General features: G+C 39.8%; 1 long non-coding RNA gene across 1 annotated transcript in view; it reads right to left on the bottom strand.

The window, feature by feature from the left end:
- Positions 1 to 1,304: 1,304 nt before the first annotated feature.
- The window catches only part of LOC311526735, a 36,188-nt gene continuing 24,824 nt past the window's right edge, over positions 1,305 to 12,668 (bottom strand). The window contains exons 2-3 of the long non-coding RNA XR_014713117.1: positions 2,970 to 3,052; positions 1,305 to 1,414 (exon numbers count right to left, since the gene is read on the bottom strand). This is a non-coding gene — a long non-coding RNA (uncharacterized lncRNA). The remainder of the gene's footprint in view (positions 1,415 to 2,969; positions 3,053 to 12,668) is intronic.

The following is a 12,668-nucleotide window of genomic DNA, read 5'->3' on the forward strand; positions in this document are numbered from 1 at the left end:
TGCATTTGTTTATATGCGGCTTCAACTAGTGTATGTACTTTGCATGTTGGCTTAATTTTTTTTTGGTTGTTGGGGATATTTACTGGGGACTTTTTTTCACTTTGGCCACGTTTTCTTTTTTAAAGGAGTCAAGGCTTGCTGTAGGTACTTTTTGCTAGACACCCACAGGTCCCCAGGAACAAAAGTACTACTACGAAGGCTGTGTAAAAGTTGCTGAGCTGCTGGTATTGCAGAGTGAAATCTCCATTACAATGCACTGGTTCTGCTTTAGGTACTGCAGGAAAAGTAGCTTAATTGAATCAGGATTTGTAATATAATGCCCTGCTCCCTTCCCAGAAGAGAAGGCCAAGCATACAGACACCCACCCCCTGTGGTCCATCTGTGAGGGGAGGTGGTTGAAAGCCTCTGAATACATGTCCCTACGCTTCCCCCCCCCCGCCCCCCATGGGCGCACATAGTGCCTCTGAGGAGGGCAGAGAGCGCAATGGGAAGAGAGCAGGACAAAAAGTTCTGCCTTCTACAGCTGCTTATTAGCTGGTTTGGAAGAGATGGGCTGCTGATTGGCTCCTTCTAGCCCCTCCCCCTGTGATTAATGCCTCATCAGGCTTGTGGCCACTATCTTAGGTACCTGGAGCTGTACCTCACTCAACCCTTCTTATAGGCGTTAGTCAACACTAGGTTTCATTCTTTTTAAAGCAATGTCTTTCTCTGGCTATGAAGAAGTTTTTGAAGCCTCCCTAATGCTGAGCAGCTAGTACCCAAACCTGCCCTATTTTCCTGGATGTAAGGACAAGAACGGAGTCTCCCCATTGGCGGAAGTCCTTTCTGCAGGTGCAGAAGGAGGGGGGGAGTTCTACTGCTGAAATCGCTAGTTGTGGGAAAGGACACTAAGAGACAAGTGCTGATGCCTAGGGGTATGTCCACGTTTGAGATGGGAAGTGTGATACCCAGTTTTTGTAGCTGTACTTGCACAAGCTGTTTGAGTTAGTGCCGAAAACCAGCAGCGTGTCCTACAGTGGCACAGGTGGCCACTGATCTAGCTGCCTGAGTACAATCAAGCCTGACTTCCTGTGTACATACTCATGTGGTTAGCCCAAGCTCCCGCCCATATTGGCGTGGCACATACCTATTTTTAGGCACCAGCTCAAGCAGAGCTAGCGTGGGTACGTCTCTGTGAGCTGGGAATCACACCTCCCAGGTCAAATGTAGACCTACACTCAGAAAAGAGATGCTGTTCGTCCCTTGCTGGGGATAAAACCCATTAATGGTTGTGAGGCTCTCAGTGACAAGGGTCATAAAAGTACCTGCATAGATGGATGGGCTGATGAGCCTCCACACTTCCCGGGCAGCGAAGAGGAGGCACTCCCGTCATCTTCTAGATGTGATGAATCTTGGTTTACATAGTGAACTCCACCTGTGAAAAAACTGTTCTTGAAAAGAGGTATTTATGTAAATAATGTTAGCACATCAATTCTTGTTTCTTCCATAGCAAAGGCTGATTTACCACATAATCCTGTCTGGTTTGGTATCACATGGACTGTGTGAGAGGAAAGAAAACTACTAGCACCCAGCTCTTAAATTGCACTTTTTTATCTATAGATCTTAAAACTTTTTACACAAAAGGAGGTCAGTATCACAGAGCTGTGAAATGACTTGCCGAACTGGGCAGTGACAGAGCCAGGATCGAATCCAGGTCTTCTGAGTCCCAGTCCAGTGCTCTAGCCATAGGTTTCACTCTGCCACTTGTGTCTTGTGGCATCATCATTATCTTAGGAAAATAAACTGTTGTAAACTCTCATTCTACAATCCTTACACAGGCAAATCTTCCATAGACTTCAGCAGGAATTTTGCTGTGGTAAGAAGTTCAGGAGAAAGTCTATAGTTTCATATCAATGAATTGGGGAATTTATATGGATGACTCATTTGTGGCCATTAATTCATAGAATCATAGAATATCAGGGTTGGAAGGGACCTCAGGAGGTCATCTAGTCCAACCCCCTGCTCAAAGCAGGACCAATCCCCAATTTTTGCCCCTGATCCCTAAATGGCCCCCTCAAGGATTGAACTCACAACCCTGGGTTTAGCAGGCCAATGCTCAAGCCACTGAGTTATCCCTCCCCCGCCAGTTGTGCATGGGAACTGTACCCTGTGTAGCCTCTCCAATGTGTTACTACACTATGCAAGGTCAGTCCATCTTTGAATTTGCTCACCTCTTCTGTGCCTAAGGTCAGATTTAACTCAGTCAGCACTACAAGACTATCAAATTAATAGAAGCAATCAAGTGCCAAGCCTCCAGTGTATAGAATGGGAAGGATGAGCCCTGAATCAGTGTCAATTATCTGAAGAGCAACTTTGTTCCTGCCTTTTGGATGGTGATTCTAGAACATTAGAGATGTTTAATAATTCATGTTGCAAGAGCTGTAAATGTGACTGATTAAATGTGTTTAATGTTTCCCATAAGAGATCTTGTTACACCAGGAAACCATTGTGTATCTGCAAACACCTTAGAACTGCTGGTTCACTTAAAAATGTTTTTTCCCCTCATAAAGGAAGAAAAGGGACCAAATTCCAATTCATTTGTACATATATACTATGGCTATATTATTATTATTCCTAGTTTAAAACCAGCAGTTTTATTATTTAGAAACTATACATCCAACAGACAGAACTTTTGCATACCCTTCACAGATTTTTTCTGCTGAAAAAAAAATACAGGCAATGAGCTATGAAAGTTCCACAGTTTTATGGCTATTTAGACAATCTCAGACTCGCTGTCAGCAAACCTAAACATGCCACTCAGTGATATTCATCCCAAAATCTACCCGGTGTCTGTCCAAAAATAAAATGTTTAGATTTATTATGATTCAGAAGGCAGTTGGGACCCCATTCAAGCAAGCTCCCAATAAAAGAGCTGCTCAAAATGTGCAGACTTCAAGAGCATTAGTCCATCATGCTGTATTGGGCATTACCTTAATTGTCCAGAGAAGGTGGTCTGGTTGAACATTGTCCAATGACCAATGAGAAGAAATGTCCAGATCTTTTGAAGCTATTTCTATAAATTAGAGAGGAAAAAGTGCATCATTCATAGATTCCAAGAGCAGAAGGGAACATTGTGATCATCTGGTTTGACCTCCTGTATAACACAGGCCATAGAACATCCCCAAAATAATTCATAGCGGACATCTTATAGAAAAACATCCAATCTTGAATTTAAAATTGTCAGTGATGGAGAATCCACCACAACCCTTGATAAGTTGGTCTAATGGTTAATTACGCTCGCCATTAAAAATGTATGCCTTATTTCGAATCTGAATTTGTCTGGCTTCAACTTTCAGCCATTGGATCATGTTATACCCTTCTCTGCTAAATTGAAGAGCCCATGAGTCCATGAATTTTGCATTTAGTTCTGAAAGTGTGCCAGTCCATGGTCAAGCTAATGTCCTGTGGAGATGGATTCCATAGCCAGGTTTAAATCCTGTGAAAGTTCTGTCTTCTGCACTCATGAACCTCCCTCTGGGTGGTTGCCAGTTTCATTGATCTAATGGTCTGTAACTGTCATGCAGAGCTGGGCTACTTTTTTCTGAGCAGTATTTTATGTTGAAAAATGGACATCATCCTACACAAAAGGCATGTTAAAGCTATGATAATGATAATCAGTATTTGCTGAGTAGATTCCGATATTATATAAAAACTAATTAAAAATATAGCACTTTTCATTTATAGATCACAAAGCACTTTATAATAGCATGTGCTATTATCCCACTTTCAAGATGGATAAACCAAGATACAGAGATATTAAGTGAACTGCCCATACTGACACAAGGCAGTGTTGGATGTAGGAAGAGAACTTTGGTTACCAGGTTCCTATCTCTGTGCCTATCCAGAGGACAACTCTGTCATCATGATGGATTTAGCAACAAAAATAGTGAAAATTGTAAGGCATGGAGTTGAGAAGAATTGTTGGATTGATCTGGGTTATGATAAATGCAGATGTATGAAATTGTAACTGAAATAGGAAGTGACCAATATCCTTAGCTTCAGATAGAACTGGAGTGGTGAAATGTGTCACAAATTTTCAATCTAAAATATTGATGGGTGCTGAAATATAGTAAAAGCAGAACAAAATATGTTGGGTTGTAATGCAATTTTACAATCATTTTGAAAGGAATAATTTAAAAAATACTTAATATTTTGGATTTTTTGGAGAAATTGTTTCAAAACTTTTTTGAAAAATGAAAAAAAATTAGTCAAAGAGTTGTTTATTAATTTTTTCATCTTTGATAAATCCATTTTTCCCATAAATATCTATGCCATCATTACTCATCTCTTGGCTCCAAGCTAGGAAGTTAACTATTCATACATAGCAATTTCCCTTCCTCTTTACAAGTAAATTGGAAGATTGAGCCTAAAAACACAGAGCTACACTCAAATACAGAAATGTATTCAGACTCATGATAAGGACTATTTAGTAAGTCCATTAATGTCATCAGAAGGAATGGTCTCTCCAAGGCTGATTGACAGAATCCCTAATGGAAAGAGTCTGAAAAGCAATCAAGCATTCAATACAATCTTGACTCCCCCCCCCCGCCCCGCTCTTTCCTTCTTTCTCAGATGATGGTCAAAGGCATGGTTCCCTCCATCCAATCTACATGAACTTTACTAATAAACATACACAATTTAGTAGTTCATCTTTTATAGTACACATTTCTGGTTGTACTATGTCATTCACTCATTGGTCAATTAAATAGTCACAGCACAAGTATCAGTAACAAATTATTTTAAATATTCTTTCTTAGTGAAAATGCTCTCTCTATCCTCTGAACATGGATGTATTTTTATTGCATATTTTGCCTATTGAGCTATATACTTCAGTGGATGAGCCTTCATGTGCTTTTTGATGAACGAACAATTCATCTATTAGCTCCATACGCGGCTAACAAGTTATGATTATTTGTCCTCCTACACATACTGTGAATACAAAGTCAGACCTAAAGTTTGCTATTTTATTTTAAGTCTGTTTTTCATTTTAAAAGGAAATGAAGGGAGAATTAGTTTCTTTAATAATCCTTAATAGGTGTTCAGAAAAAATAAAACACACTGTTCCAAACAATATCAATCATCTACTTTTATAATTCTAATTATTTTATTATACTTAGCAACAAGTATTTCCGGTATTAGGAAAAAGTAGGGTAGATAACATATATCTAGATGAGATAGAGAAATAAGTGTTCTAGCGTTTAGAGCACTGGACTGGGAATCAGATGATGTGCATTCTATTCTCCTCTCTATCATTGACTTGTCATATTATCACGGGCAAGCCACTAAAAGCAATTTGCCACAGTTTCTCTATCTTACGTACGTCACAAGGATTTTGTGAGGCTTAACTAAACAACATTTGCAAAGCACTCAGGGTCTCTGATGAACGGCGCTAGACAAGGCCTAAAGAATTTTATTAGCACTATCTAGGTGTTATGTCTTTTGGTCAAAATTTTCAACCTTGGGTGTTGAAAATTAGGCACCTACATCCATATTTAGATATGTATATTAAAATAGCTTGACTTTCAAAGCTATTAAGCACTAATAGATCCAAAGGAACTCTGAAAACATTAGCTTTTGTATTTATTCTCTTTTTCTTTATGTGGAATTTTGTTTGTAGCCAGTAGATGAAATTCTCTGCTGGTGTAAATTGCTGCAGCTCTACTGACTTGAGTTACTGTGAATTTGGCCCTGTGTCCGATTTTTTTTTTTTTTTAAGAAAAGCATTCACTAATGATTATTAATTATTTATCTTGGGCCAAATTCTATGCTCACATATACCCATTTGTTGCTTCAATGGATGCACTTAAGTGCAAGAGTGGCGTTTCACTAACAATGCACTTTAGTAACTGAGATTTCAAACTCTTCTGGGCAGGGACTGTGGTTTTGTGTAACACATCGTCAAACTGGGTCAATAGAGCAGATGTGGGCAGGCATGGAAATATCTTTGCTGAAAAGGTGCCATGAAAAAAAAAAAGGCCTGAAGGAGTGAATTGAAGGAGAAGAGAGAGAAATGTATGAATAATTATCATCGTCCCACTTTTAAAAATTGCTTTAATTTCTTCACATTAGACACAATATGAATCTGTTGTAGTTTACAGAGTTTCTTTCCCCCAGTGAAAACTTCAAGTCGCAAATGTTTTATTACTTATTGTGTATAAACATTTAGGGCCGAATAGTTCTATTGGATACACACATGCATCTCCTATTGATGTCCATACGAGTTGCATGCTACCATCTTAGGGCAGTGCTAAATCCTGCCCTTGGTGGAAGTGCAATGAGAATGAGATGCTCCCTTTACTGCTCCTCTCACCTACTACAAACTAGCCCTTGCTGCTGATCACAGGCTACTTGCTAGTTGTCAGAAAAGCTGTGTACACCCCTTTTCCAGTGGACCACATTCCCACAGGCATACTGAGGCACATCAGCCAGGTGTATATCTGAGCACACTGTTGTATATCATGGACATATTCTGCCTGTCTGCTTGCATGTGACGTAGAGAGACTCCTTCTGCCCCCTCCATCCTTTTGCACAAGTGAAGCAGAGAACAGGAGGTAACCCTTCTTCTTCCGAGATATTTATATGACCATCTGAGCACCTCCAACAGGCTTACAGGAATCCTTTTGGTAAATGGATTATTGGAAGATTCCATACAAAACACATAAGAGAACACACAGTTATTGTGAGATGACCATATGGAGGAGGTGTGTAGTAAGACTGGAGGCTGGAAGACAGGTGTCTCCAGCATTCAAGAAGTACAATGATCTGATTTATGCTGTTCCATTTTTAAAATACCCTAATTAGTGTTCTAAGATATGTGATAGTTAACTCATACTAACCGGATCATTTGCTTTACCCACTGTAATTTTACATATCTAGCCATTTTACATGGCTGGATGAATAGCAGGGCAACTTGATAGTTCATTTGGAGAATGCAGTTCAATTTAGTGAGTGAATTACCGAGGCCATCATCTTGACTGCAGTATGTTTTTCAGTCCATTTTAGAAAGTACTAAAAGGACAACAAAACAGTTAGTGGTATTAGCAGGCACAGTATAGTATTGGCACAAAATGTGATCGTTAGTACGGATATTAAAGTGTTGAGATAGCAATTAGCTACAGCACTTTAATGAAAACAATTACTTTTGGTTACAGAGAGGCTCTTCAGTGATCTGAAAATGCTCTAGCTCTCTCAAAGGTATTTTAGCAACAACTCATAAGATTAATTAATCATAGGACTGTATTACTGTTTCCATTAGGAATTTTATGTTCTTGAGTCTAACTTGCTGTTGCAGTACTCTGAAGAAACATATTATATTATTATTATTATTTTATTACTTTTGTTTGTTGTTAAACATCAGGAACGTGCCTGTAATTGCAGAAGACAAAAAGATGGACAATCCCTGCACCAAAGGGACTTTGCAATCTAACCAAAGCAGATGCAGAATACACAAAAAAGACCACAGAAGGAACTAGTGAGACTATATGGACTACATTTTGAAAAGTGTCTAGTGATTTTGGGGTGCCTTGTTTGAGATGCCTGAAAGGGGCCGGATTTTCAGAAATGCTGAGCACCCCCACCCTCTGAAAAGTGATCGAGAAAATGGCAAACAATCTGTCAGGTACAAGAAAAGTGATCGAGAAAATGGCAAACAATCTGTCAGGTACAAATGTGGCATAAACAAATCTTCTCCATGAAGTTTCTTTAGTTTGACCACATTTTCATGAAGCAAAAGAGCAAGTAACTTCTAAAAATGTTCCAGGCTTAGTGAACTGCCTTCACATTGTACTGGTTTGATAACATTGGAAACTGAGGCCTTGATCCAGCAAATAACTTTAAAAAGGGAATAGACTAATCAGGTTCCTAAAGTTAAGCATGTGCTTTGCTGGATCAAAGCCTCTGTTTATCCACCAAAGAGATACAGTGCAAGCTGAATGCCAAACGATTTGCCTTATTTGTACTCTGAAGGGATCTCTAAGGATGGTCCAGTCACTGCTGTCCTTCGACTATTGACCTCTCTACTGAGATTGCCAAGGATGCCAATGGGCATCAGTAATGATGTGGACACTTCTCCAAAAGAAACTGGAGAGAGAACATTTTGGACATAGTTGCCAGACAGAAAGCAGTTGATAAGAGCTTTTGTCCACTGACTACGTCTATTGGATCTGAATTAGAGTTGAAAAAAATCCACATCCCATTACTAGTCACTTGAAAACTTGCAGTCCTCCTCCAGTACCAATGTCAGAGTCTGTAGGGATGAAAGTACAGTACATATTCATCTTTATGCTATATTATTTTCCTGGAAGATCAGCTACTGTACAAATATCAAACATATAATTATTTTAATTCCTTATTTGGCAGTTCACACCTCATCAGGGCAGGTATGGGACAAACCCAGCCCAGCCTCACAAGAACAAAGGGCACTGGCCTAGGCAGCAACAAAGTAATCTGTTAGACTCCCGAGGGAGTCACCCCCCCTTCCTTTGGTCAGTTTGGAACTGCGATGAGGTAATGCTCACCTGACTCTGAAGGGTGGGGGGGTGGGGTGTCAAAGCCAAGAGGGAAGAAAGGACATGATAGAAGGGAGTGACATTTGCCATGCTCTTCCTCTCTCTTCCACATACATCTACAGACACCACACCAAGCGACTGAAGCACTGATCAAAGGAGAGAGTCTGGCTGAAGAGCAACCAGCCAGCCTGTGGTGAGAAGCATCTAAGTTTGTAAGGACATTGAAAGTGTTAAGATCAGCTTAGAATGCGTTTTGCTTTTATTTCATTTGACCAAATCTGACTTGTTATGTTTTGACTTATAATCACTTAAAATCTATCTCTACAGTTAATAAATCTGTTTATTCTACCTGAAGCAGTGTGTTTGGTTTGAAGCATGTCAAAGACTCTCCTTGGGATAACAAGCCTGGTACATATCAATTTCTTTGTTAAATTGACAAACTCATATAAGCTTGCAGCGTCCAGCAGGCATAACTGGATGCTGCAAGACAGAGGTTCCTAGGGTTGTGTCTGGGACCGGAGATATTGGCATGTGTCATTCGGTTGCACAATCCAAGGAGCAGCTTACATGCCAGAGATTGTGAGTGAACAGCCCAGGAGTGGGGGTTTTCACAGAAGAGCAGGGTAAGGCTGGCTCCCAGAGTCAAAGATTGGAGTGACCTAGCAGATCACTGGTCCAGATAACATCAGAGGGGAATGTCACAGAGGTATAACTGAAAACTCATAATCAACTGAACATTATTGTCCTGGTAAAATATGTGTACCAATATTGTATGTAAAGTTATAAGATTCTACTGTATGACTTTACTGAGACCTGCTCCAAGTTTCAAAAAGCAGGCACAAAACAGTTCTTCAGAGACAAAAGATAAACTAATGCCCCAGCCAGGTGTCAACAAAATAAAATGGACTATTACGTGGTTAAGTGGCCGTTCTTTGGCAGGAAGAAAGGAGTTAGTGAGAAAGATACCCACTTTCTACCAGCCCCGGGTCTGAAGTTGTGATGTGGAGGCCCAAGACTGGGACCAGTGATTGGTGCAGAGAATACCACAAGGAGAGGGAGTGTATATTTCCCCTAACACAAACTTCCCAGGCCAATCATTTGTGCACCTGGTTTGTAATGAGCATTTCAGAGTGAGCTGGATTTTCCTTACATACACAGAGTAAGTCTTAACAGATAGTTACTCAAATTATGGTGTTGGGCCAGATGTTAATTCTTCCACTTGCCACATCCCTGCCTGAGGAGCTAGATAGTGGATTCTTCTGCATTCCAAGCACTGGAAGGGCCAGCACTAGCTAGGCCAACATACTCCCATTCACTCTGCCTAGGGTTGGAGACCTGTGACCAGATTCACCACTCTGATATGCTGGCTTCTATCAGAGAAATTCAGGGCTATGGGTACCCAGCAGCAGCAAGTCCATGCACAATAAGGTTGTAACTGTACAAATCACCTACAACCACTGATTTATCCAAATCCAGCCAGTGCAGCCTCAAAAGTGTGCAGCATTTGCTGGAGAAGGGCATGGCTAGGGATCTGGGGAATGTACTTATTCATTTTCTTCCCCCGGCAAATTCACCCGTCAAGGTTCTGTAGATTCCTTGTCATAAGCTAGACCAGTTTCCTCTGTTACACCTCCAGGGAAGGGAGCAGTAGAAACACGACCTGCTCACCTCCAGCACATCTTCCCCTGCAAAAGGTGCAAGTGGCACAAATATTGTGAACCAGTCAAGCAAGACTCAAGTCTGCAGCAACATAGTCTAAAAGCAGCAATGAATTTACGCATGCAGTGCATTTGAGGACGCTTCCCTACCTGTCTCTTTAGGGTTTTATATCATGCTTTTGTTCTCTGCTTGGAAGCACAAGGAACTTGCTGGCTGTCCACAGCACTTAGCATTATCCAATTAACTCATAAGATTATCCTGGAATGCACAAAAGGGAAGGCCTATATGGAGCATATAAAACCAAACAGAGGTGCTGGTGTTTTTTGTTTTATTTTAAAATTGCAGCCCTTGAAAAGCACATTTTGGGGTTAATTGGCATATTGACTTTCTGTTAATATACAGGATGAGTAAAAATGTGAATATTATTAGTGTTGAATATTTTGGGCAAAAATCACATCTAGGGGTAACTGGATGCTTATAGCCACAGAATGAGAGTTTAGGATTATAATTCAGACAGTTAAATTCACAGGATGCACTGAAACAATTAAGTGGTAGATATAATTAGCTGTCCAAAGGCAGGTTATTTAAAAGCAATACTCTGTATTCATTCCAAAGAGGGGTAAAAATATGACAAGATTCTAAGTCACTGGTGTGTAGTTAGCACCCCAGAAATGTAGTGATGCCTCTTTAATTTCTTTTGACATTTTCAAATGAATACAAAGAGTCAGGTTGGTGACTCACCAGTCCTGATAGGATATCAGTTCCTGTTGGCAGCAGCAGCAACAGCTGCTGCTGCTCCATTAGTCATTCACAAGAAAATTACTGAGAGAACTCAGGGGAAATGGTGGTGTAAACTGTCATTCAATTTCCAATTTCATTATCAGCATTCATCTGCTTTGCTTTTCCTGTTTGGTGGGTGTGTGTGTCTCCCAGTCCTGATGCTGAAAGGGATTTATCTGCCGTGGTGCTCTCTTTCTGCAGAGCTATCTGCCCATCCAATGTAGATTACATGAGGGGAAATTAAATTCTGTAGATCTGATTCATTAAAAGTAGATCAGACTGTTAGATGTGAATTATACATTTTTGTCCTCCTTATCCTACTATACTCTCACACAAGGATACATATAAAAATGAAACAGCAAAGGACTGGTATTAGTATGGAAATTCCTTTATAATTGCTACACCATAAAACAAATTACTGGTAATTAGAACAGACATATTGTTGCTTCCTATAGGTTTCATTTACAGTACAATCAGAAGTATTTTTTTCTAGTTTCTCATGGGTTTAGATTCATGACTCTTGTTGATCTATATGGCTAAATAAAGGCAAAAATCTGCAGAAGTGCTAAGCATTTAGAACTCAGAAATTCCATAGCTTCACATGCAGCTTTGTAAATGTATCCTGAATGAAGGCTTAGGGATCTATTTTGAGAAGGAAATTCATGATATTGGCTAGTGTCATTGGAAAAACAATCATGACACAATGGAGCTCTTTAGTTCATGATGCTATGCACAGTACTCTTATGCTTTCCCCCTACATACATAAAATATGTATTTTTATTTCACAGAGGTATTTAGAACATGGATTCTAAATAATAATTTCCACTCAAAGCACTTTACATGCTTTTGGCCAAATTCAGTTCATCTGAATAAGACAAGTAGAATTTGGATCATTAATTAAGCCTCATGACATTATTTTGATGTGGGTTAGTATTTGAGCTGCTTGAATTATTCATTGTGAATGACATTCAACGCAAATTTAAGTCCTGCTTTCCATTCACAAAATCTTCATGGACAGATTCTAATTTATGACAGTGTGTAAGTCATTCTGATCTAGCATGACAATTCTCATATTCGATTTCACATGTCACTTATAGCTATTGAACCATTGCACAGAACTGGATTTAAGAGAGAACAAAAGTAAGGTCCCCTAGGAGAATACAAAATGTGTCTCTCTCTTCTATAGCTGGCTGCACATGAATACTACATTGAGACATTGCTCCATTTTGATTAAAAAACTAGAATGACATAAAATTAACATGGTGCACGTTAAATGGATTAACCACTGGCTCACTGATAGGTCTCAAAATGTAATTATAAACAGGGAATTGTCACTGAGGGGATGTGTTTCCAGTGGGGTCTCACGGGAATTGGCTCTTAGCCCTATGTTATTTACCATTTTTATCAGTGACCAGGAAGAAAACATAAAATCATCACTGATAAAGTTTGCAGATGTCACAAAAATGCGGGAGTGGTAAATAATGAAGAGGACAGGTCACTGATTAAGAGCAATCTGGATTGCTTGGCAAATGGGGCGCAAGCAAACATTATGCATTTTAATATGATTAAATGGAAATGTTTACATCTAGGCACAAAGAAAGCAGGCCACACTTACACAAGGGGGAACTCTATCTTGGGAAGCAGTGACTCTGAAAAAGGTTTGGTGGTCACGATGGATAATCA

Source organism: Lepidochelys olivacea (assembly GCF_965140295.1).
Source record: "Lepidochelys olivacea isolate rLepOli2 genome assembly, chromosome: 9".
Taxonomy (NCBI): Eukaryota; Metazoa; Chordata; order Testudines; family Cheloniidae; genus Lepidochelys; species Lepidochelys olivacea.